The sequence below is a fragment of the Stegodyphus dumicola genome, chromosome 3 (genome assembly GCF_044657685.1).
Source record: "Stegodyphus dumicola isolate Sdum_Otavi_A_Nest chromosome 3, ASM4465768v1".
Lineage (NCBI taxonomy): Eukaryota > Metazoa > Arthropoda > Arachnida > Araneae > Eresidae > Stegodyphus > Stegodyphus dumicola.
This window is the reverse complement of record NC_140770.1, coordinates 174804555-174825631: the sequence shown is the minus strand read 5'-3', so window position 1 is coordinate 174825631 and position 21077 is coordinate 174804555. Positions and strand designations below refer to the sequence as shown.

Here is a 21077-nt window from a genome sequence, read left to right as displayed (position 1 = left end):
AGATAAAAATGTTTTATTTCGAACAGTGTTGCCACTGCTCGCTTTTAAATCCTTGAGTTTGTTGATCAACAATTCATTAAAGTTTTACAAAATATGAAAATAATAATGAAACAAATTCGAAAAAAATACATGCAGATTCTTCATTATTTAAGTTATTTAAAAATAATGCAGGGCTGTAATATTTGGTGGCAACAATCTGAAAAGTGATACTCGTTTACAGTGAAAACGCAGAATCCCATTTTGAGACAGCCCCTTTTGGGCTAAAAACTTACAAGATCAAGTAGAAAATGGCACATGATCTTAAAAAGTGCTGATTATAAATGTGTGAACATTTTAAAAATAGTTTCGCTTCTCTTTTCAATTCCTGCAACATCGGCATACTGAGAAAGAAGTTTCAGTGTCATGTCAACTAAATGAAGAAATAAACGAAATAGGTGTTAGTGTAAATTATAAAAAAATGTATAATTTGTATATTTTAATTTGAAAAAAATATTGTTCAGAATTTGCTGAAAAAATAAAAAGTGATGCAAATTTTATCCTGCTAAAAACCAGATATAATTTTAAAAATTCAAAGTTTATTTTAGTTTTAAAAATTTCAAATATGTTTTACAATTTTTTTGTATTTTTGAATTAATATTTTTTAATTGAATTCTAATAACTATTCTAATAATGTTTATCTAATAATTTCGTTTGTGTTTAATGAGTCAACATCACCGAACTAAAACTCTTCTAATCTGTTTTCGAAGCTTTAGAAAATTGTTCATTCACATGAACATTAATTATAAAATTGTATCCAACAATTTTTAATAATGTTACCAACTTAGTATACATGCAAATAATTTTAGTGAAATTATATGTGCATTGTAGTATCTCTTGTATAATGTTTTATGAAAGGTCTCAAAAATGAGAAACTCCACCAGAAAAATAAGGTTTATAGGGGCAAGTTCATTTAACAATGAAATAAATAGCTATCTTACCGAGATACCGCCAAGCTGGCGATAATTTTGGTGATTAATTTTTGTCGGAAAATTTGGCGAGAATTCGCCAAAAGTCACTGAACTTAACCATTTTGGGCCATTTTGCCCCATTTTACTTGTATATCGTACCGTATATTTATCGACTATCCCTGTATAACAGTAATTGGTTCGATCCGACTTTATGTTCTGTAGCTGTACATGCCTTTCGAGAAATTGAAGGTACTGAAAATTTCTCGGCGGACGGAGGAAAAGTACATAAGGCATGAGTTCTCCGTTTGAACTTAGGATGCAGCTTGCTCTTTTTGCGAATGATAATGCCATCTTGAGTCAAGCAGCCAACTTTAAATACGAGGCGTATTCGGAAACTAAGTACCGTTTTGAAAAAAAAAAAAAAAAAAAAAAAAAAAAAAAAGTAAAACAATTTTTTTTAATCCATTTTTATTTTTACATGAAAATACATGTCTTAAACTATTTTTCAACATAGTTTCCGCCAATGATCAAACACTTGTCATAGCGGGTGACCAGTTTTTGTATACCATCGTCAAAGAAACTTCCCGCCAGTTTCGATAACCATGACTCCACAGCATTTTTCGTGTCATCGTCAGATCCAAAGCGCTTGCCACCAAGCTCACGCTTCATGTGCAGGAACAAGTGATAGTCGGACGGCGCCAAGTCCGGGCTGTACGGCAGGTGATCGAACTGCTTCCAATGAAACTGTCGAATTAACAATTGAGTGACACCAGCAGTATGGGGCCAAGCATTGTCATGGAGCAACACAATTCCTTTACTGAGCATTCCTCTTCGTTTGTTTTGAATGGCACGCCTTCCCCCATAGCACAAAACATCCTCAGGATGTCCTATTTAAGTCGCAATATCCCGGGACATACTTAGGATGTCCTAAGGAGGTTGATTCTCAGATGTCTTGAGGAGATCGTAATTTAACATCCTGAGGATGTCTTATTTAAGTCGCTATGTCCCGGGATATGACAGGATGTCCTGAAGATGTTGATTCTCAGATGTCCTGAGGAGTTCACCAATTTCACATCCTGAGGACATTCATTCTGCATTGTCCGGAGGACTTTCGTTGTCAAACATTTTGAGGATATTTGTTCTCAAATTTACCAGTTTTAATTTTTTGACATTGCACATCTGAAACTTGCACATTATTTTATTTTCCATATGTATTTTACTAAGTTGTTTCTAAATGCTGTACATTAAAAATATTGATATGATTGATGATTTATTCTTGTTATTTTGTTATTAATTTTAACTGCTATTTTTTCTGACGTTTTTAAAAATTTATTTAGTTATGGAAAAGATTTTTTTCAATGGATTAGCATTTTCTAGAATATTTGCAAAATTCTAAATAACATATTTTTTTAATAAAAAATGTATAAATTACATGTATAATTACTTACAGATTACAAACCCTACTACAAATATAGGTAAAATTAGATATATATATATTTAATTACGGAAACGATTTTTTTTTTTTTTTTTTTTTTAAATTTGGGTATAGAGACATTAGGTATTTTTTTTGGAAGCAGGAAACATGAAAAATTAGCAACTGCCTTCGCCGAGAATCGAAGGACGGACCTCTGGAATACCGGCCCAGTGTGCAGAACCACTACACCACGAAGACACGCTAGGTGTGGTGGTGGTGTATTTAATTATGGCAAAGCACACTAGGGCTATCTGCCTAAGGGGAGGGATGTCTTCGTGGAAGACTTTCTAAGGGAAAGTGGCTCGTATACACGTTACACGTGGGGAAAACCACGAAAACACCCATGCAGCCAGCCCGTTCGCGGGTTTCGAACCTCGGATCGCACTACCAGGGTTCAGCGACTTTACCGCTCGGCCGCTGGTGGGCCGAAGACACGCTAGGAAAGCGGGAGAAATACCTTATATTACTTCTCTTTTTAAAGGCCGACTTTTTAAGGGGATCCAATCACTAAATCCTGGGTGTGGATATACCTCATCCAACACCTTTTTAGTTCGGGCGCCACTGTAGAGAAATTAGAATTTTTTTGGGAAGCCGTAGAGATGAAAAATTAGCAACCGCCTTCGCCGTGAATCGAACCACGGACCTCTGAAATACCGGCCCAGCGTGCAGAACTATTACACCACGAAGGCACGCTAGGAAAGCGGGAGAAATACCTCATAAGGAAAATTTTTTCCCTCTAATTACAGGACAGAAAATGTTTTTCAATCGCGCGATCTGTTATTGATATTGAATTACAGTCGTGCGATAATTTCGCAGTAAAGATACATCTCTGATGACTATCCAAGATTTTAGAAACTTTGGTCTTATATAGAGATGGTCGTCTTATAGAAATAATGCTTAATATCAATATTTATTTATAATCTCAGAACTATTGGTCACTTTCAGAAGTGGTCGTTTGAGAGGCGATATTCTATATATTTATTTACTGATACTCTCAGATTCCAAAATTTGTTTATATTCTCAGAAACATTGGATGGAAGGTGGTCGTCCCATACATGCAAAATTTTACATTTCATTAAAAATGAATTCGGCGTTATTTAACTATTTCCCTATTAATTAATTAATTAGATAAAGAAAAAATTAGGAAATAGTACTGTTTATTACGGAATAATGTAGGAAGTTCTACAGAACTATATTCTTTCGCGTCATTTCACATTGTATCCGGCAAACTACTAGTTCCTCGTATTCTTCCGCAAATCCGTAAACATCTGTCTGATTTGTAGTGCTGTAGAAGTAACGAGAAATTGTGTACCCGTATGTATTCGTTACTCGGTGAACCAGTACTCGTTACTATCGTATCGTTACTCGTTACTTTCGGTAAAATCGATCGGTATCCGTATACTGAGCCTATTTTATCGGTCTACGGCCCTAAAAAGGGCTTTGAAACGTCGCATTGTATTGAATCACGTGAGCTATTCTAGTTTTCCGTCGCCTTTTTTTTGGGTAGAAATAATTCACTTTATTTTGGCTATTATTTTTTGGTGTACTGGATATGATTCATTATTAAATTTTCTATTGCTGTCAGGGCTTAGTTTCTAAAGTCAGAAGGGCCTACAAAAGGCCGTCAGGAAAAAATAAAATAAAAAATAAAGAAAGAAAGGAAATAAATATTACAATAATAACATTAATTAGTAATTAAAATAACAAAAAAATTACTTATTAAAAAACTTAATAATTAAAATAACAAAAAATAGTGATAAAAATAATGAATAATTAAAGTAACATAATAATTAGCAACTGAAATATAAAATACTTATAAGTACAATTTAATAAAAATGTAAAAACAAATAAAAATTAAAATAATTTTTAAATTTATGATGACTAATTAAATAATAAAGTAAAATACCAGATCTTGTCTTATTGGCTTAGTATCGTTTCGTCCTTTCTCATTTAATCCCCAGCTCGAAAAAGTGTTATTTCGTTCGCTGCCTTCCCCCACCAATTCCCTCTTTCCCGTTTCATCCGCTGTTTGAAAAATAGGTGTTTACTTTACGATAATGCGAACGTCTGTTTACTTCAATTAAAATGTTTTAGAAGAGATGACTGTTTCTACTTCGACTTAGCTTTTGATTTTTTAATATTATTTAATATTTTATGCAGACAAATTATGTTGAGCAGAATAATGAATTTCAGACGTGTTCAAAAGGTGTGTATCTGAATATAATAACATTTTTGTTGTATAGTATCCATTTTTTTAATTTCACACATTTCTAAAGCAACAGAATCACAGTATCACTATTTTGGCACACACATCAAAAACATGTATAATTAAGATTAATGTTACATTCCTTATTAAAAGTAATGGGTCCTTATTAAATGCAACCATTCATGCTTTTAGAGGATTTTACATGTGGTGGTCTTAAAAAGATGATGTTCACTACCAATGTTTGTTTATGTTCCCAAAAATAGAGATCTCTTAAAAGGTGACCTCTTAGAGATGTCGTAAATAGATGATTTGCTATAATTATTTTCCGATAGATAATGGAATTAATGTAATTTAATGTCAATAACTCGAGGAAGCAAGTTTAAATACGGTGCAACAAAAATACAGAAGTATTTTAAATGACGAAAATATTCATATTTTGTCAATGTCAAATTTAAAAAAGAATTAGTTATTATGAAATCTAACTTTTAAATTTAATGTCGTCTTCTGGTTTCTATATTTATATTTGGAAAACCTTTATACTCGTTATGAAAAAGAAAAATACAAGAAGTTTGAGTCCTGTAGGACAAAGATTGACCAGGAAATTTAGTTTCAAAATTTGCAATGTTTGATGCCATTTGTAACTTGCCTTTCGGTATCGCTTAATTGAGTTAGAATAATTCGAGGAAATAAGTTTAAATGAAGTGCAGAAAAAATAAGCATAATTTAAATAGTCGTAGAAGGAAGTCATGCGGAATCCATATCAAATTTTCACTTTTTCATAATGACCATAAAACTTTCCCAAATACAAATACAGAAAATATTTGTATTTGGGAAAGTATTGGTTCGATCTCATTTATTTTCATTGGTTCTCATCTATTTGGGATTTGTATTGAGTTCGATCTCAGGCAAACGGGTTGGCTTCATAAGCGTTTCGTGGTTTTTTTCCCCGTACCAGCTTACAAGCCAGCTTACCACGTACCATACGAGCCAGCTTTCCTAAGAAAGTGCTCTACGAAGGCATTTTTCCTTTTAGGCACATAGCCCCAGTGTGTTTTGTCATAATCAACTAAACAAATCATTTAAGAAATATATCAGTTGATCACTGCTCAGTATACATCTGTTGTTTCCTTATAAAAAACACTTTGTTAAGACGTTTCCACTATTTTGCTAATAATTCTGGAAGGCTCATAGAGTCCGAAATTATGTTACACTAACATCCGAAATTATGTTACACCAGCTAACAGAGAACTTAAGTCTGCTTAATACAACAAAAATCTGCTTGACTTGCTTTCGTGTCTTTGGGAAACGTAAGTATATGCAGAAATAAATATTAAAATCTATCACGTATATTTGTAAGGATGTAAAGCATACTGTTTTGATTCACGATAATGATAAATATGCATTATGTTACGACAGTTTTAAAAGATCACAAATAACTATACATATGCTAGACTTCTAACAAAATTTTTGTTACAATATGAACATGCATTTATTATTATATGAGTCGTAAAACGGCCCACCAGAGGCCGAGCGGTAAAGTCGCTGAACACTGTTAGTTCGGTCTGAGGTTCGAATCCCGCGAACGGTCCTACTACATGGGTGTTTTTGTGGTTTTCCCCATGTGTAACGTGTATACGAGCCAGTTTCCCTTAGAAAGTCCTCCACGAAGGCATCCCCCCTTAGGCAGATAGCCATAGTGTGCCTTGCCGTAATTAAGTGCACCCATACACACGTGAGTCGTAAAATTCAGTATTCGTCATTTTTAGATTCTAGGTATATGACAAATTTTTTTTTTAAATTTTCGTTTTGTTTTTAAAAATTAATTCACTTTATAGCTTTTCTTCAATTTATTATAAATTAATAGGAGTTTAAATTTTGATTTATATATAATATGATATAAATTCATCATTCATTAATAATATTTTATGTATAACAAAAAAAATTATCATTAATGTTCCAAATTTTAATTTTTTTAATGATTTGTCTTACATTTGTTGTATATTTGTTGAATGCATAGCTAAATATTTCAATTATACACAATAAAGGTTATGCAGAAAACAATTCAGCTGGCATGATAGCTAATTGCAAAAGAAAAATTAGAGTCTTATTGCTCTTAACTCTTAGTACAAGCAGCCATTTTTAAATTGACGTTAAAATAAATTTATTCTATGGTCTATTAGAAAATATTTATACTGAATCATTTATTGACGATTTCTAAGAGGTCGCTTTCTGAAAGAAACCTGTATTTTTGAGAGCATAAACATACGTTGATATTGAACATCACTTTTTTAAGATGCCAGAGCAAATGCACAGAGCTCCAAAAATCCTCTAAAAGCATAGACGGTCACGTTTTAAAAGGCTGACTACTTTTAATAAAGCTTGTATATTAATGTTCATTATACATTTCTCACATTTTTACTTTCTTTCAAAACAACGATGCTGTGGTTCAATTGCTTTAGAACTATGTGAAAATAATAAAATGGGCCCTATGTTATAAAAACCTAATTATATTCAGATACACACCTTTTGAACATGTTTGAAATCTATTATTCTAATCAGAATACTTTGTCTACAGAAAACATTGAATCAATATTAGAAATCAAAAGCTAAGTGAGATTAAAGTAGGAAGAGTCACATCGTCTAACCCATTTTAATTCAAGTAAACATGTGCTTACTTTATCGTGAACACCCGTTTTTTAAACAGCGAATGAAAAGAAAAAAAGAGCCCACCAGAGCTCGAGCGGTAAAGTCGCTGAGCACTAATAGTTCGGTCCGGGGTTCAATTCCCGGCTAACGGCTAGCTGCACGGGCGTTTTCATTGTTATTCCCGTGTGTAACTTGCATATGAGTCAGTTCCCTTTAAAAAATCCTACACGAAGGCTTCCCTCCCCGTAGGCAATAGCCGTAGTGTGCTTTGCTGTAACCGAAAAACCGAAACCGAAAAAAAAAAAAAAAAAAAAAAAAAAAAAAGGAATTGGTGATGGAAGGCAGCTACGAAACGTCGTTTTAGAAGAATGGGCTACATAACCAAATTTCTATCTATACTCTGGTAAACAGTATATTATTTGCTCATCAAAAGCCTAAATTTAGCTTATGCTCGGCTTAGTTCTTAAATTGCAATTTTAGCCACAGCCCCCAAACAAGACGATGTTTGGTATTTTATTTCATTACTTAGTTATTCATTAATTAAATTTTCATTTGTCTTTAAATATTTATTGAATTATAATAATAATTTAATATTCTAGTTGCTAATTATTTTATTATTGTAATACTTATTTTATTTATTTTTATTTATTTATTTATTTATTCATCTTTCCTGATTGCCTTCCATAGAGCTCCAGCACTTCTAATTTTAAAAATTAAGTCCTGACTACAACCAATGATTACGAAAATAAAAGTCAAGTAACTTATTTAGTAATAATTAAATAAAATAAAAGTCAAAGCTTTTATTTTCGCCTTACTTGGCTTTTATTATATATATATCAAGCAAAGTATGTGTGTGTGTGTAATTTACATTTAATTATAATTTATTTGATATATATATACATATTTACGTTTGGTAGTATTACCGATTGCAATAAAAAGGGAGGTGCACATCTAGATGTTATCACGGACCCATATACAAAATTTCAACGTTCTATAACTAACCGTTTTTGAGTTATGCAAAATGCATATATACGTACTTACACATCACGAAAAAAATCCCTTTCAAGTATCAACATAAAGTCATAATCATTAGTCATAAGTATCAGCTTAGAGTAAATGGGATTACATTTAACAATAAGTTTTTTTGAAAAAAAAAAAAAAAAGAGAGAGAGAGAGAGTCTTTCATTGTGTTCGTACGTACAGGCGTCAGCCCAAAAAATAATTCACATGGATTCCGTAATCGTCAAAAACGGATATTTCCGTTAAAATATGATACCCAAACGTTTTCTCGATTACAATAATTACTACCATTTTATTTGATACAAGGAAGTAAAGAACCTATATTAACCTACATATTCTTATATAAACAATACCTAAGTGCAGTATATAAATATTTCAAATCAATAAAATCTGACTATGGCACGCTCAAGGGAAAAAAAAAAAAAAAAAAAGATGAATTATCTAAATTTTCAAATTACAAACATAAATAGCAATAGTAAAAAGCAAATACAAAATAACGCTTCACGCTATCAAAATTGCTCATTTTCTTAAATATCAACAACTAAATAGTATTTCAACTAAAACACATAATGTAAACAAGAGTTTGCCCGATGCCCAAAAAAATTCAAAATTATCTATGAAAAATATGAGCGCATTGTGATGCAACCGTATCATTCGTATTCGAACAGCAACCGCATCATTCGTATTCGCATAGAAACCGCATCATTCGTACTCGAACAAACCGCATCGTACGACAGATGCGAGTAACGAACAGATGCGAGTAACGAAATGAATTTGTGAGTACCGAATCGGTACTTCGAGTCAACCGATGTACCCGTTACTCAGTAACGAATACATGCGGTTTGCTCCAGCTCTACTGATTTGAAACGAAATCCAAAATGGCTGCGCCATGAGGTTAACTTGTATGGATATTTTTTGTTGCATGAAAGGTAAGTTCAATTGCAATACTTGTATGTTTACTTTTTTTGCTTTTCGAATTTATGTTATTTATGTCATTTTGACAGTTAAATGTTTCACAGCTTTATGAATTGTTACCATTCTGTCGTGAATTACGTGTATCTCAATGGCTGGCTGTCTTTTCAAATATCTAATTTGCCCTGCTATCCAAATGTTTATGACTGAATTTTTTTTAGTTTAGTTTATGCATTCAGTTTCAAAATAATATGTGTGATCAGATTGCTTATTATTTTATTGCAGCAATAAATTTATGTTAAATAGTTTGAACAATTGTATAAAGATAAGAGTTTGCATTGTTTTGTCCAAAATATGTATGGTTGAAACATTATCTTAATCTAGTTTGTAATTCAAGTTTTTTTGGGGGTACTGTTCTGTTATTGGGACCAGAATCGGAAATGTATGAACCTGTGTTCGTAAGTATGTGCATAGATGTGTATATGTAGACACACATACATACAAATATACAAGCATACATAAATACATTTCTGAACCCGGTCCTGATAACAGAACAGTACCTTTTTTTAATCTTTTTTGAATATTTTATAAAAGGATTAAGCATTTTTCAAACTGCATATCATTTTAAGATTCGACTTGCAGACAAAATATGGTCATTCAATCAAATGCTTATGAATAGTGCTTATTTGAATTACTACTTGTGAACAGAGCAGTAGATATGAACCGTAAACTAACCATTTTGCCAATTTTCACAGCTTTGCAGATAGTCAGAAAGCACCAAAATTTGTAATAATGTTAAGTTTAAATGATGTTCTATACTTTTGTGTTAATTTTTCTATTCTATTAATTCTATTACTGTGTTATCAAACTTTCTGCAGGAATTTCAACTGGTTAAGATGTTATTACCATGTGGAGAAGAATTTGGTTTTCAAGCTAGAAAAAATTGCAGCTGAAGGATTTTGTAGAAGGTCAGTCAAACTGGTTTTAGTTAATTATAATTTAATTTTGGGTGAAGAATTCTCAAATTTATTTATCATAAGTGTCTAAAGGTCTTCTAAATTAAATTCTGCTTGTTTTTGAAATTTTTCATGACATTCATTCTTTGATTACTATTATTATTATTATTATTTTTTTTTTTAAATTTACTAACTTATGTCCAGGCACATAATGTTGCATTTAATGCCATACCTTAAATATTGTAAAATGTTAAAATAATACATTTCACTTAAAAATGTGGTTGTGACAGTAAATTTTCTGTTACATTTAATCATATCTATAAACATTGGTATACATCATTTTTCAATAATCTGTATATTATTTTGTGCATTTCTTTTACATCCAAGATCTGGCATATGACTTGCTTTTCAAACTGATAACATGGTGTAATAATGTAATTTAATGGTTAAAGTTTACTATGGAACGGGCCAAATTTAATAAATTATTCTTTGATAGAAATTTATTCATGTGTTCAGTGTGTCTCATCTCTTTAAATTGCTAAAGTAAATTTTATGTACTTGCATTTAAGAATTTTGACTGTATCAGAGTAATTTTGTTTCAGTTATTATAACATGCAAGGGAAAAAATTCATTCATAGCTCCGTATTTAAAATTAGTTAATTAAAGTCCTTAATAAAGAGGGACGTTTTGTTGTTTTTAATGTCGATAGAGTTTAATTCAAAAATATGCCACATTAAGGGTTACTTTTTAACCTAATTTAAAATTTTCATTACTTTAACATGTCCAATAATTGTTATTTTAACTCCGATATTGTAATAATATCAAAATTCCTTACTTTTTGATAGGTAATCCAAATGTAAAACAAGAAAAGAAAAAATTAAAATCTAGAAGTATATTTATTTCATACCTCTAACAAATAAAAACAACGCAAGCACTTTTTACTGTCTATCTGCATAGTGTGGCATGTCCTGTAAGACTGAGATTTGTATGGTCAAATCCATGTTTCAGTTAAAGGAAAATGCATGCACAGTCTTCTGATTTTCCCTTCGATTAAGGATTCTGTATATACTAGCATAAGAAATATATTAGTTAATGCAGTGTTATACATCAATATTTATGGGCAATTATTGTGGCTATGTTTATTATAATTTTGTTTACTGTAATGGCTGGAGTGCCTAAATCATCATGCTGTGTAAACAAAACTCAAATCTTCATCTCTGCATACTGCTCCACTAGTATTTAAACCACTGAAATGGTGATTATGGTAGAACATCTTTGGTAAAAATTTACTCTACTGTAACCCTTGGTGAATCGTTTCTTTTTTTTTATATCAAGATCGTCACCTGAGAGGATCGGCACCAATTTCAAGGTGGCTGCTACACAAAACCAAAATAAGAAGTCAAAGACATACACAAACTCTGTGTCCATGTACACATCAACCTATTAAAACGAACTGCACAAACTGGGCATTGTGCACTGCCTTAACTTTGTCCATGTACACATTGATCTATTTTCACTTTAAGAAAATCAGAAAGTTAAAAATATCATAGTTACCAGAAAAAATTCACCACTGTCTTAACATACAGACAACCAAAAATACACAAACAGAGAGGAATAAGTTACCAAAAATACATATTTCCTAACATAAAAACATTAAACAACAAATCTTCTAACAAAAATTAACACACAGAGACAAAAAATAAATGAAACGTCATTTTTTTCACGTACCTTTTTTTTCACATGCATATGTTTAAAGGCTTCCCACCACCAACCTCCAGGTAAGCAATTCAATTCAATTTTTCGTCTCTTAGTCACCTCAGACATACTCAAACGATGGTACCCACACCAAAATAATAAATAGCATGTTCAAAATACAAGACCATACCACCTCCGTGCAACCAAACACAGCAATTGAAAAGAATGGTAAGAACCAAAAACCTGGGACCGTACAAAAGGTTTACTATTAAAAAAAGTAGCTCAAAACTAAATTTATCACAACACGTTGGCAATATTTGAAATAACTCCTTTTTATTGACAAAAAAAAAAATTTTTTTTTTTCCTAAAGGCTACTTTTGCCAACATTATCAACATTAGGGTTACCGAAAAACTTATTTGACGCAATGGGCTTCCACATTTCACAAACAACCACTTTGCGATTTTTTTTCAGACAGAAACCAAGGTGTACCATACAGTAAAGATTAGCCACATCTTCATTTACTACTGTTACAAGTACTTCTTTGGTAAATTTCTGTGCATTAACATGATCAGATTCAGAGTCATAGCTAGGGTTTTCAGCGCTCAGGGACAACTGAAGATTTCGCGCCCCCTACTGCTTGCCAAGGATGGAAAACATTTAATTCTAAAATGTTCTAACATCAGTTTGGCGCCCCTTGGATTCTGCACCCGGGGACAGATGCCCCTCCTTCCCCCTCTAGCTACGCCCCTGATCAGATTTTATTTTCTGCACGTAGCTAACAATTACTTATGTGTTGTCAGATAAATGTTACCAGATGCAGTTAATTATTTTTTACTTGCCAATCTCATGAGACAAGTTTTTTTTTGCTCTTGCAAGACTTTACTTTGTGTTGCAAAATAAATTCATTCTCACTCTTTTTGGACTTGCCTACACATTAAATTTAAAATACGAGGGCTATCCAGAAAGTAGATTACGTTTTGGAATAAAAAATAAACAAAGTATAGGAAACAAATTTTATTATATACAGATGAAAGCCACACTCAAATACTACTTTTCTACATAGTCACCATACAAATTAAGGCATTTATCGTAGCGATGTACGAGCTTGGAAATTCCTTCGTCGAAAAATTCGGCCGCCTGCGCCTTCAACCACTTCGTTACCTCTTCTTGCACAAAACTTGTGGTAACCAAGCTTTTCGCTGATGATTTCGTGCAACAAACTTCGCGAAATTTGTGGAAAACTCAAAGAAAGTTCCGTTATTGTGAAATTTCGATTTTCACGGACTTTAGCATCGACTTTTTCGAGAAGTTCGGCGGTCACTATGCTGGGTCTCCCACTTCGATCTTCGTCGTGAACATTGGTTCAGCCATTTTGAAATCTTATGACCCACTGACGCACTCCACCTTCAGTGATAATGTTGTCCCCATACACTTCACAAAGCTGCCGATAGATTTCTATCGGTTTACAGTTTTTTGCAGTCAGAAACCTTATTACTGAGCGCACCTCGCAGCTCGCAGGATTTTCAGTTAACGCAGACATTTCAAACCGTCACAGTATCTGAACGGAGCACAGCACAAACCTCTCACTAGCACGGCTAGATGCAGACTGAGCTGCGCAACGCTCTGACCCCAAGATGGCCGCGCTAGCCCCGCCCCTAGCGGACACAGACGGAAACGTAATCTACTTCCTATATGGCCTTCGTAGTTTTATGAATAGGTAAGATGTGATTATCATAATTTTGTTTCTCTCTTTATCTTGGCAACTTTATATGTTGATTCAGTATCCAGGTTACCTACCAGTGGCTGATTGATAAAACTGCTCATATGTTCAGCTGGTGGTTTGAGTTTATTTTCTGACATAAAAAATTTTAAAAGGCATCCCTCGTGTTTATTTTACTATAATCAAAAAATCAAATAATTGCTACTCTGTTTATAGGTATTAAATGTTAAAATATTTTAAATGCTTCCTTTAATTTGCATTGTAATAGTCATTTGTTTAAATTTAATTATGAATTATATCCACATATAGTAATTGTGAGTGTTTTTTTTTTTATTTTAGGTGCTGTGAAAGGCAATGACAGAGATCCAATTTATCAAGAGTTCTTATATACATAAGAATACATGGATATAAAATTGTTTTTCATGAATTCAAGTAAAATGTGATAAATTGGATTAATAAAAACTATTGCGAAACTGAAAATGTTATATATGAAATAGTTCAGAAATATAAATATTTTCACTATTTTTTAACTATAATTCACTGCATTTGTTATATATAATCACAATTTAAGGTAGCAGTGCTTTTCTCACTGTGATTTCTCATGTATTTTGATTCATAAATCCACGTATTTTGATTTCTCTTTTGAGACCGAATAAAAAATGAACTAAACATTCTCGTTGACATTGAGAGTTGAATAAAAGCTCACCTCAAAATAAAATAAATTAATAAATTTATGGAAAATTTTACATAGCATATATTGAGCAGAAAGAGTAAACTTAATATACTTAATGGAATTAATAATTGGTAGAGTTGATTGCAGAATAAAATGCCTTAATTGCATGGTAAACAGTAGATCTTTTGAAGTTTTTCTATGTTGCGTAAAATGCAGATTTAAATTTTTGATATTGATTGTCATATAAATGGCAATTACTGTTTTATTTTCCTCTGAAATGAATGGTTAGTAATAAAATTCTGGATGAGACAACCTTTAACATGCGCTAGAATTTACAAAGTTTAATTTGGTGCTGATTTCAACGGGTAAATTCCATTTTACTGAATTTTGCGTAAAATAATACGAATGAACCATTGCAAATTATTTTCAGAACATTTTTTTTTTTTTTTAATCTAAAAGGGCTATTAGTTTTGAAATGTGACTTCATATCGTCAGTCGTAAACTTGTTTCGCTTTTCATTCAAGTCTTGCCATTTGGCAAAATTAACATATTTATCTTTAAAATCTAATATATTATTGACTAACAAGCCAAGCTATTTAAAAGCATTACACACAGTTCTTAACAATGCTTTTTTTAATTTTTAATCTGATTGATTTAAAATGCATTTAATTCATGATATATCTAATTGAAAACATTTTAATATTTCTACATAATTACATGATATATTTCTTCAGTTTTCAAATATATAGAAGATATATAACTTTCTGGTGTCAGTATCTTATAAAATGTTTTGCTATTTCCACTGCCCCATCTGTATTGATAATCTATGCATTCATAAACTTTTAGCCTCTTTGAGTGACTCAAAGGCCTTTCAGATTTTTTTTTTAATTGTGTGAGCAGAAAGATAGAATTTTAGAAGAGCTTCTTGAGTTACCTTTTGAATGATATAAAGAATTGTTAACATAATGTCAAATTTTTACAACTAAATATTAAATATATAAAAAAGCCTTCAGCATTCTCATGTTACAAAAACATATTTATTTATTCTGAGGCTACGAATTGATTTAGTTTTAAAAATACAATTTATTCCTTTTAACAATTTCCCAACAGTGTCATCAAAACACTATAAATTCCTTACATGTTTTAAAGAAAGATGATTCATTAATGTAAAGATTATTAAATGGCTAATTTTATTATTCAATTTTTAATACAAATTAATTGAAATTAGAAACTGATTTTGTAAAACAATTTAATTATGAATAATTCAATTTGGGGGCTATTGGATGTTTAAAAATGATCAAAAGATTTTTAATATCTTAAAAATAAAAGCAAAATTTTCAGTTTTAATATTTTGTATTAATAATTCATTTTAATTTCCTTGCTCAGTTTTAATATATTCACAAATTCAGATTTAAAAACAAAATAAGTTGTATAAATATTTTCAACATTTCTGATTTTTCCATAGTAACCATAGGAGAAGGATTTGAGACTATCTGTATAAAAAAAGTAGGTTTTAGATCATCACACCTTCACATACTTTCACTGGAATTTTCCTCTGTATATATACTGGGATGTGACACTAAGCAGTTGAGAGTATGTATTTAAGAGGTTAAAGGGATATTGTAACTAGTGTTTCAAATCCTGATAACATCCCATACGCTGTCGGTGGGACGTAGATAGGATGTCCTAAGGATATACTGGGATGTGACATTAAGCGCTCAGGAGGATGAGTTTAGGAGGAAATTGGGATATTACGGGATGTCCTGAGGATGTAGTAAGTAGGACTTTAAATCCTAATAACATCCCATATGCTGTCGATGGGACATAGATAGGATGTTTTTAGGATATAATGGGATGTGCTTAGGAGGTTTGTGGGATGTCCTGAGGATGTAGTAAGTAGGAGTTCATATCCTAATAACATCCCGCACGCTGTCGATGGGACTTGGTTAGGATGTCCTGAGGATATCCCGGGATGTGACATTAAGCACTCGGGAGGAGGTTCGCGGGATGTCCTGAGGATGTGCGCATATCCCGCGAGCAACATCCTTGGGATATCCCAAGGATGTTTTTGTGCTATGTGGGTTAGTTTTGTTAAAGTCTCACAATATCGTGCCGCATTAATGGTTTCACCTCTGGGAAGAAATTCAGTAAGCAAAACACCTTTCCTATCCCAGAAGACAGTGCACATGATTTTTTGTGATGACATTGTCACTTTGAACTTTTGTTTTTTCGGAGAATGAATGTCTCTCCACTCCATCGATTGTTGTTTCGATTCTGGTGTGAAATGACACACCTAAGTTTCATCACCTGTCACAATTTGGTTTAAAAAGTTTTCTCCCTCATCATTGTACCGCGTGAGAAATATCAGGGCACTACCAAGTCGCTTTGTTTTGTGAACATCAGTGAGCATTTTTGGAACCCATCGGGAACACAGTTTGCGATAATTCAAGCGGTCAGACACAATTTTGAACAAAACAGTACGTGAAATTTGTGGAAATGCCTCTGAAAGAGTTGTCATTGTGAAGCGTCTGTTCTCATGAATTGATTCATCAACATTCCTTACCAAATCATCGGTGACATCAGAAGGCCGACCACTCCGAGCCTCGGCGTGGACATTTGTTCGACCTGCATTAAACATTCTTACCCACTTTCTCACCATTCCATCACTTATCGCGTATTCACCATAAACTTCTGTCACTTGACGATAAATTTCGGCCGGTTTAACATTCCTCGCGTTCAAAAATTTAATCACGGCACGAATTTCACAGTCATCGGGAGAACTAATTGTCTTAAACATTTTGAATGTGCAGAGCAAACTAAAAACACAACATAGAGCAACCATAATGGCGACAATTGAAAGTCAGTGAACAAGAAAGACTAGTGCGCATGCGCGAAACGCCTACCACAGCACTGCGACGGCGCTAGAATGAAACGGTACTTAGTTTCCGAATACGCTACGTAATTATTGTGGAGAGAATACATTTTCCTCAGAGTGTATACATATGGCACTAGTTGTCTAGAAGCGGTTGTGCGGTTAGGTAGAGTAAGTTCCAAGACGTGTCAGAGCGATTGAAATGGCAAAATGTTTAGAAAAATAGTCTCACTTGGAGGTGCAAGCCGTGATTCAATATCTTGATCGAATATCTGGAGCGTGGCCATACCACTAATGCCGATTGTGAGTTCAGATTGGAATTCTAATATTCTTCTTTTCTGCCTTCCCAGCGTGGAATGCGACCATATGTTCTATAGTAATTATTGCTCATCTGGATAAGTACTATCACCCCCCTTAATTTGTAAAAGTAATTTAGAATCACCCTGTATATAATTTGAATTTAACAAATATTCTCTATTCGTATAAAGCTAATATAAAATTAAAATTTAATTAAAAAATTTTAATTGCAAAAAATAAAAATAAAAGTAAAATTTATTATTGCTGCGAACTAATTCACAATATGAATTAAATTCTAAGAGCATATGTAAAGTAAGTGCACGTATCTAAAAACATGAAAAAATATATTCCAAAAAATTAAATTGCATCAGTGAATAATTGCTGAGCAGGCAGGAGATAGACTTATCAAGGGGAAGTTGCCTCCAAACCTAATTCTTTAATTACTCAATTCGTGTTTCGTCATCCATATAGGCAAAAGTAAAAGTAAAATTCAAAACCAAAAGTAAAACCAAATGTTCTGAATTACTAAAAAGAAATTTAAAGTAGTGGAATTTTGAGAAATTAGTAAGTAAATGACTAGAATTAAAATTAATTACATGTCAATTAAGAATAGGAAATTAAATTTCTTAGAAAACCAAACTAATTTAGAAACTCTTGCCTACAGAAAACTTCTCCTACACGAATTATGCACATAAACCGTATGCGTTTAGTGCGGCCGCTGCAACGGAAAAGGGAGTTGTACAACCACATGTTATAGCAGTCCCATATACAAAATTTCAACGTTCTACGGTTACTCGGTTTTGAGTTATACAAGATACATTCATACGTACGTACGTAGAGACGTAACGAGAAATCCCTTCTGAATCTATTTAACTATTCAAAAAAGTTCTTTATTTTAGGGTAAGTGCAGATGTGACACAAAAAAACAAAACAAAACAAATAATAATAATAATAATAATAATTTTAAAAAATTTAAAAAAACGTTCAAATGGATCTGAGAACGATCAAAATGGATATTTTCATTGAAGTATGATACCCGAAATTTTTCGCGTTTACAATATTCCTTTACTTCGTGCAAGGAAGTAAAATGAGAGTTTCCGGGTCTTGATGCATCAAAAGAGAAAAGAAAATTACGTTAGCTGCAAAACAATTCACGTACAACAAAATGACACTTTCAAGAATTTTGGAACATGCTTCCGAAAATAATTGCTAAGGTGTATTTTATGCTAATGCTGATTCTTTGAAAAAACAAAACTATGAACGTAAATGCAAAGATTATTGACAAAAGCTGAAAAACCTAAGATATATTTCCGTTAGCAGAAGAAGCATCACAGAAGCAGTGAACACAGCCTTTGATAATATTTCTCCCAAAAATACTAAATAATAAAGTTCCGTCATTTCAACAAATTATGCTAGAAGCCATGAAGAACCATGACTCTAATTTTAAGCTCACGCATGTAGGGAAAGCAACGACCATCTACAAGTTAAAAATGCAGTATCGAAATTATCGGGGGGCGGGGAAGAAAATTTGACAGTTTCTAGGAAAAAAAGAAGAAAAAGAAATCTAGTTTCTTTCAGATTTTATATTACGCCCAAAAGCGCGTTTTTTTAACGTTTTGTGAGTTACCTTTATTTATTAAATATCGTGTTCTACGCATTTAAACCACATAAAATTCAATTCAACAGCAATATCACAAAATATCTGAAAACAGCCTATCTTTAGAATTTCCGATACACTGTCTCGCGCGCTGGAGATGAATTTTTTTCCCCATATAGTGTTGACATTGCTCGCTTTGAAATCGTTGAGTTTGTTAATCAAAAATTCGTTTTAAAGTTTTACAAAAATTCCAAATATATAATAAAACAAATTCGAATTCATAATTTGGGCTTCCACGTGCCCATATTCGATTTGAGGACTACGTTATTCAAAATTTGATGGCTCCAAGTGCCGTTGTTTTTTCACAATGCCAGCAACATTCATTCAGATTCTTCATTATTTATTTTCTTTAAATACAATACATGGCGATAATATTTGGTGGCAACAGTTTGAAAAGTGAATCCACGCAAAAAGTGAAACGACATAAAATGCCATTTTGTGACTAATAGCCGTTTTGGTGTAACACCCTTTGAGCTAAATATTCAAAAACTATCTGAAAATTCAAAATAAAAATTAGAAGTAATATTTTTAATTTAATCTGGTTTTTTTAATAATAAATGTTGCGTTCTACATTTATTTTTCCAGTGCTACTATTATTGGACATTCATCAATTGCTACTATTATTATTATTGGACAAATTAAATTCATCAACTGCTACTATTATTATGGGACACTGGAAGTATTCAGTTAGTTAAATTCCATTGCTATTTTGATGAATATTTCTCATCGTTTAATGTCATCATTTGTTAACGTGATAATCAACAGTCATGGACAAAAGCGATCACAATCAAGTGCCGCTTGGTATATTACGTATACCCTTTACATATATCATTACAAAACATATTTTTTATTAAATTCCAGCTGGGTCACATGCGCCATTTTTCTTCACCCTCCCTCTCAGAAAGGCATTTGGTCCAGGATTATTTTTCTTATGGCAGCCCTATCTTTAAGAGATTCTTTTGTTACAGATATCCATATTCTGTAGACCAAACAGGCGAAAGATAAAACGTTCCTCGATCTGGCTTGTAAATTCGCCGGATCTCCAATTCTTGCGATTTGTTTTTTCCTTTTTAGATGATTGTGGGTGTGTAGGTAGCTTGTTGAAGATATAGTTTTCGTGCCGCCGTTTTCATTCGAATTTGATAAACTCAAAATCGACAATATCTATGTTGTCATGTTAATCAGATCCAATTTGCTTCATGTGTGTCCCATGACAAAAGGAGCTCACACAGAACTGTGATGTGTGAGAGTTTAATTTAATGCAATACTGGTAAATATGTGTGGGTTTAAAACGCTCGCTATAATCATTTAACAGGATAATACTTTTTGGCTTACCCGGAAATAATGACACAATATTTTGAAAGCATCAGCTTTTAAACTGCTCTTGAGTTCTCGCCAAAATAAAAAACAATTGATTAAACAAATTGATTTTAAAAAACTAATGAACTAAATATAAAAAATACAACTTAAGAATAATAAAAAATAATTCTCTTTCAAGAACGAAACGTGAAGTGGAAACGTAATTAATTCTTTTTTTCACGTGAACATCCAGAAGGAAAATTAATAATTTAATTTTTTCTTCCTGTCTCTCTTTCTCTACGACTAGTTAAAAAATCTGCGGACATCATCTAGATTTTTATCCGTCTTTCGTGCAGTTCACGGTAAAACGAATGATTATTTAAGTTACCTTTTGGTAGCTAATTTCTAAAAAGAGTTTTCAAGATTTCCCTTTTAATCTCAAGCACATTTTTTGAGAGGACGGAGTTCATCAGATTCATCAAATTTTGCATTCATTAATGTGCAATGTTAAGTTGCCAGGGTTCCTAGTGCTTAGAAGAATTTATAGATCTCCGTAAGGCATTTGAGCTATTTTCAGACACAATAGCTTTAATATCAACAAAAGCAAAAGATCAATCATGCTAAAGATTATTTCTCAATTTTACAGCCTATAATAAGACACACTTCATAAAATAAAGTTTATATACATGTGTAAGGTATACT

At 32.3% G+C, this 21077-nt stretch overlaps 2 protein-coding genes and 1 long non-coding RNA gene across 4 annotated transcripts in view; 2 read left to right on the top strand and 1 right to left on the bottom strand.

The window, feature by feature from the left end:
• LOC146998210 (tetratricopeptide repeat protein 36) overlaps positions 1-21077 on the top strand; it is a 155211-nt gene that overhangs the window by 11421 nt on the left and 122713 nt on the right. The window lies entirely within an intron of this gene.
• The window catches only part of LOC118195933 (lipoma-preferred partner homolog), a 100898-nt gene that overhangs the window by 74847 nt on the left and 4974 nt on the right, over positions 1-21077 (bottom strand). The gene's annotated exons all lie outside the window — the stretch shown is intronic.
• Positions 8176-14493, top strand: LOC146998212 (uncharacterized). Its single transcript, XR_015040375.1, has 3 exons — positions 8176-9222; positions 10084-10173; positions 13917-14493. It is a non-coding gene; the product is annotated as an uncharacterized LOC146998212 (long non-coding RNA).